This window comes from Rana temporaria, chromosome 10 (assembly GCF_905171775.1).
Source record: "Rana temporaria chromosome 10, aRanTem1.1, whole genome shotgun sequence".
Classification (NCBI taxonomy): Eukaryota; Metazoa; Chordata; class Amphibia; order Anura; family Ranidae; genus Rana; species Rana temporaria.
This window is the reverse complement of record NC_053498.1, coordinates 20,597,706-20,602,226: the sequence shown is the minus strand read 5'-3', so window position 1 is coordinate 20,602,226 and position 4,521 is coordinate 20,597,706.

Here is a 4,521-nt window from a genome sequence, read left to right as displayed (position 1 = left end):
CAGTCCTGTTCACACGTTGTGTTTCTTTTGCTTTGCTTCGAAATTGATACCCCCTGTAACGGCTACCCAGGTAGTGAGAGGGTATCAGCCGTTGGAGACGTCCTTTTCCCTGGCAAGTTGCGATATGCAAGTACCGCCGGTATATCCCCACCCACGAGGTCCAGAGAGAGAGTCAGGTTCAGCTTTAAAATAGCAGAATAACAATCCAATAGAATGCCCTTTCAAGAACGAGACGGGGCTACGTTTTGAAGGGTCAAGTAAGACTCTTTATTTTCAAGTACACAGCACACTTTTATACAGAATTTGGAACATCCCACCCCCTTGCCATCAGAATAATTAACATGAGCCAATTATCTATCATTTAGCCTGACGAGGTGACTAGGCGTCTCGTCTGCAATTCCCCACACATATAATGAACTTCAATCACATTCTAAAAGTCATTTAGTGGAGGTAATTATCTCCTAGAGACGTCCCGTCTCTGACAACAGCTATTAACCTGCAGAACACAATAACAAGGTATTTCACAAGCCGGCTCCACTTATCATTTCAATAGCCTGAGCTAAGCATTGAAGGGTCATTGTCCTATTGACCTAGTCAGGACAAAATAAACCACTTGTAATGTGTCCAGTATCTTCTGCAATGAACTGTCAGTAATGTCCCACTGTAGGATTATTATAGATGTCCAGGCAGAATACATAGTTCCGTTACACCCCCATATCGCGTTCTTGGTGCTTCCAAAGCCTCCATAGAAGTCTATGACAAATCTGGCTGGCAGCACCTGAAACTTTTAAGGGGCTTTTATTTAGCATGAGCTTTTCTTTGTTTTGGAGGTATTGCAGGTATGAGATATCCCAGGACGCATTGGGAAACCAACAAGCGAATCATAAAGACGTCATCAGCAGTCACATTTTCGGTTCATGTCTGGTCTGGTGTGTAGCACGGAGCAGCAGGAAGGTGAGTTGGGTCCAGATTGGTGCAAGTAGAAGACTACACACGTGGGGCCAGATCCACGAAAGATTTACGCCGGCGTATCTATTGATATTGGCCGTCGTTCCCGCCTCGCATTTTGAATTTTTTACGTTGTTTGCGTAAGTCGTTCGCGAATAGGGATTTGCGTAGAATGACATCACCGTCTTAAACATTGGCTTGTTCTGGTTTCATTTTGAGCATGCGCACTGGGATACCCCCACGCACGGCGCATGCGCAGTTAAAAAAAAACGTTGTTTACGTCGGGTCACGACGTATTTACATAAAACACGCCCCCATCACAGAGATTTAAAAGCCGCGCCATTACGCCGCCAAAGATACACTACGCCGCCATAACTTACGGCGCAAGTTCTTTGAGGATTCGAAGAAAAAAAAAGTTACGGCGGCGTAGTGTATCTTAGATACGCTGCGCCCGGCGGAAAGATGCGCGGAGGTACGTGGATCTACCCCGTGGTGTGCAGCATGGAAACGCTATAGCAGAAGGTGAGCAGCAGAGGATCAGCAGAGCTGGGGGACCAAAGCAGGAGAAACTAGCAGATGTCACATTTGATATATAACGTGCCCTGATGAACAGCGTGAGAGCAATATAGCGGGAGGTGAGCAAGGATTGGAGAGAAAAGAGGATTAACAGAGTTGGGGGTCACTACTGAGTTGGGGATCAGCAGAGTTGGGGGTTTACTACTTAGTGGGGGGATCAGCAGGGTTGGGGGTTTACTACTGAGTGGGGGGATCAGCAGGGTTGGGGGTTTACTACTGAGTGGGGGGATCAGCAGAGTTGGGGGTTACTACTGAGTGGGGGGATCAGCAGAGCTGGAGGTTACTACTGAGCAGTCGATCAGCAGAGCTGGGGGTACTACTGGGCAGGGAATCTACTGAACAAAGGTACTAATAAGCTGGGTATCTGCAAAATGAGGGTACTTTTTAAGCTGGGTATCTGCAAAATTAGGGTACTAATAGGCTAAGGATCTGCAAAATGAGGGTACTAATAGGCTGGGGATCTGCTGAGTGGGGGGTTCTATGGAGCTCGGGTTCTACTGGGCCCCTTTAAGCCTAGGTTCACATTGGAGCCATTTGAGAGATCAAATCGCCTGACAATTCGCAGCCTATTGGAGGCAATGACACTGTTCCAATCAGTGCATCACAGATTTTACGGCTCTGCACCGATTTTCCAAAGTAGTTCCTGCACTACTTATGAAAGTGCATATATGGAGTATATTTTTATAGGCAAACGAGGAACCCCTTAATAATTCACTGGTATGAGTGACCAATAATTGTCAGATATTTTGCCTCTTTTCTTTTTTTTATTCTCATTTGCATACATCGGCACCCGCCTCCCATTATGACGGCTCTATAAGATGAGGGCAAAGCCACCAGATTTAAGTAGTGGAATGTTCCCAACTTAACCCGCTTCTTGTAAACACGCCCCTTAAGCCCTGTACACACGTTGTTTGCGTAACTCGTACGTGAATGGGGCTGGGCGTAAGTTACATTCACGCCGACTAAGCATTGAGCCGACGTATCTTGGGGAGTATTTGCGACGTGACTCTGAGCATGCGCACGCATGCGCCGTTCGTTCGGCCCCCTCATTTGCATGGGGTCACGGTTCGTTTTAATAAAACACGCCCACTGCCAACCTACTTTGAATTACGCGGGCTTATGCCGGCCCATATACGCTATGCCGCCGTAACTAAGGACGCAAATTGTTTCTGAATACGGTACTCGCCTGACTTAGTTACGGCGGCGTAGCGCATATGAGATGCACTACGCCCGCAGAAAGATACGCGATTCTTTCTGAATCCGGGCCTGAGTGACTTTTATGGCTCTTTTAAAGTTTTTTATTTTATATAATGTATTTTGATAACTATTCGAAGGGGGGAGGGGGGGGGGTTAGATTTAAAAGTATATCCCCTTAATGCTTTAAAAATTGAAAATTAGGTTCTACAAGGACCCCCATTTACATTTCTTCACTTTACTCAGTATTTGCTTTGGATACAGTAGGGAAAAGTTTGTAATCTTTTTATTTATTTATTTTTGGTCCATGACCCCCCACTAAGGCTGCATTCACACCTGAACACAGCGTATTGTACCGCGATTTGCCGCGACAAAACGCTGCGTTTTTTAGCCTACAATACGCCGGAGGGGTGATTTCACATTGTCGGCTATGCCGAACGCCGAAGCTGCCTGGAAAAAAGGGTCTGGGACTTGTTTTGAGCTTCAGGCGTTCGGCGTGGAGATGTGAACCATCTCCATAGCCGACAATGTTAAATCACCCCGCCAGCGTATTGCAGGCTGCAATAGCGTGGGGTGTCGGGCGTAAAAACGCCTAGGTGTGAATGCAGCCTTAGAAGTCACCCTTTCTATTTGACCTGGTGATCATTGTCAGCGGGACTGAAGGTGAAGGAAAATCCAGAGTTTTGAATGGTCACCAGAACAGGTGGTGAAGCGTAGTCTTCGGAGAAATTTTTCACAGTGAAGATTCTCTCACTTCGAAGAGCTTTCCTCTGACTTCCTGTAAACATACATAAAGATATTACTGCTCTGGGTAGTCTTACAGGTCAACCACTGGATATGGGTGCATACCTACAGTACTGAGATCGATTTCCTCCCTGTATATCCAGATACCCTATTTTTTTTTATTTTTTTGATACACAACAAGCTTTATTTGCAAGAACTACAAACTCACACAGCCATACATTGCTCACAGCCAGACCCTCTCTTACTGGTTCCATGTTTTTCTCCAATAAGGGCTTAGTCACGAAGGTCTAAAAAGTTAAAAAGATCTTAGCCATAAAAGTCTTATAGCTGGATTCACGTAGGGCGGCGTATGTTTGAGCCGGCGTAGCGTATCGTATTTACGCTATGCCGCCGTAAGTTAGAGAGGCAAGTGCTGTATTCACAAAGCACTTGCATCATAAATTACGGCGGCGTAGCGTAAATGTGCTGGGCTAAGCGTGCCAAATTCAAATTGTAAAAAGAGGTGGGCGTGTTTTATGCAAATGAACTGTGACTCGACGTGATTGACGTTTTTTACGAACGGCGCATGCGCCGTCCGTGGACATATCCCAGTGCGCATGCTCCAAATTACGCCGCAAAGACTTATTGGTTTTGATGTGAACGTAAATTACGCCCAGCCCCATTCATGGACGACTTACGTAAAAAAATTCAAAATTCAACGCGGGACTGATGTCCATACTTAACATTGGCTAGGCCAGCTTTTTGTTGGACTAACTTTACGCCTGAAAACGCCTTACGTAAACGGTGTATCTTTACTGCGACGGGCAAGCGTACGTTCGTGAATAGGCGTATCTCGCTGATTTACGCATTCTAGGCGTAAATCAGCGTTCACGCCCCTAGCAGCCGGCCGAAATAGACAGCTAAGATACGATGGCGCAGGCCGTCGTATCTTAGCTAGATTTAAGTGTATCTCATTTTGAGAATACACTTAAATATACGACGGCGCAGATTCAGAGTTACGACGGCGTATCTACTGATACGCCGGCTTAACTCTTTCTGAATCTAGCTAATAGCCATAAT